The following is a 1,998-nucleotide window of genomic DNA, read 5'->3' on the forward strand; positions in this document are numbered from 1 at the left end:
TTCTTTGTGAGTCTCTTTTTTATTATTTTTTTTGCACTGATTGTGGTAACTTTATTGATGGTGCACAATATAGGACTCTAGGCTTCTCCCCCTGCCACAGGGGTGCTTTGGGACAAAGATTGAAAGCTCCCAACCAAAAAGTCCTGGGGATCCCATACCCTGAAGATCTACAGCTTCCCACTTTACTCCTGGGAGTCCATAGAGACCATGAGGTTAACTCCAGAGTTGCTATAACCATGTTCTATCACTTAACAAAATGGTCATTGAGGGTGATTCTAGCACCAGCATCAAAGGTAGAAGAATGGGTGTTGCTATTAAAGTCCCAGGATATAATCTGCTCCTCTGTAGCCCAAGATCCCCCCCCCTTCAAGGGTCTTTCTGCTGCTTGTCTCACCCCTTTATTGAATGTATTTGGCAGGTTCCTCCAACGACTGGTCAGATCTACAATGGAGACATCGGGAGCAGGAACATGGAAGATCATGCATTTGGGCTTTCCATCCAGCTCTGGTATGACCTTGCCTATCACCTGAGCATCAGCATCCCTCCACAGCTTGCCAGGGGGCCATCTGTCTTCTGGGGAGCCATAAAGGCATGAACTGTAGTCATGAGACCTTCCACAATGCCAGAGTTGTGATGAATGATCTTGGAGGACACAGTGGCAAGTGCAGGAGGCATTATTGACCATCTTAAGGGAATTTATCACTTTTTTTTATCATTTACTCCCATCACGAACGTTTAGAGTATCAGCAGAAGGAATGCAGATTATGCCTCATAACTCCATCCTTCAAGTTACCAAGCCTTTTCAATGCTGGTAAAGACATCAGTGGATTCAACAATATACTCCATTCCAGCATCTCCCCACTTCATATTGGTGGGATCTGGTTCCTGAAAGAAATTGGCTTTCCCATTGATCACCAGCTTTCCAATTCTCTTCCTTGACAGTGCCCTTGAATTTGCCATGGATGAAATCATATTAAATCATATAAACCATATAACTGAGGTCAATGACAGGGTCTCTGATACCACAAAACATCCTCTGCCTGAGACTGAATGCAGCCCTAGTCACCAGGTGCCCAATGAGGCCAAAACTGTTGACTCCAACCTTCTGTCTTGTTTCAGTATCATTACCAGTAGATCCTGGCATTGAGTTTGGATGAAGAGTTGAGAATCTGGGCTGTTTTCTTTAAACTGGGTTTCATTTCCAGGACATTGACACTAACTTGGAAGTCCGTCATCCAAGGATTATTTAAGGGAAGCATAATAATAATAATAATAATAATAGGGAAGAGAAGCCCATATAGTGGAGGGGGGGGGGAAGGATGAGGGATGACGCCTTTCTTAAAATATTTGACAGGTTGTAGAAAATAATGTAGAGAAGGAAAGAAGCATCTAATTGTCCATTCCAACTGCTGGTGATCTTAAGCTTAGAACATAACAGGGTTGATCCCAGACTGACCTATAAGCCGGCCTTCTATGAAGCCTTCCTTAGAGCTGTTTGGGGAAGTAGCTATTGCCTCATCACTAGAAATATTCAGAGTCTAGAAAACTATTTCTTGAGAGTATATCCTGCCCAGATACAAGTAGGTCTACAGGATCCCTGATGTTCTGACACTGAGCTAGGAACACAAAGGATTCTATGGGGTGAAGACTGCCCCATTGGCAGCAATATGAGTGCATAGGGGTTCACAACATAGCATTTTCACTTTTGTTGTTGCTTGCTTGCATTGTATTTTTTTTTCTTTTACTGATTTGATTTGATTCTTGTGCAGCACAATTCTATAAACATGCATACATAGCTTAACATTTCTACCATGTTTAACATATATTGGACTGCTTTCCACCAAGGGGAAGGTGTGGAGGAAGGGAGGGAAATTGGAACATGGGGTTTTGCAAGAGCTAATGTTAAATTGTACACATGTATGTTTTGAAAAATAAATAGCTTAATACAAAAAAACAAAAAGAAATGAGTGTATGGGGTCTTACCTAGTCATGGAAGAA

General features: G+C 42.1%; 1 pseudogene; it reads right to left on the reverse strand.

The window, feature by feature from the left end:
* Nucleotides 1–244: 244 nt before the first annotated feature.
* LOC111720348 lies at nucleotides 245–1,221 on the reverse strand (annotated as a pseudogene).
* Nucleotides 1,222–1,998: the final 777 nt, after the last annotated feature.

This window comes from Sarcophilus harrisii, chromosome 4 (assembly GCF_902635505.1).
Source record: "Sarcophilus harrisii chromosome 4, mSarHar1.11, whole genome shotgun sequence".
Classification (NCBI taxonomy): Eukaryota; Metazoa; Chordata; class Mammalia; order Dasyuromorphia; family Dasyuridae; genus Sarcophilus; species Sarcophilus harrisii.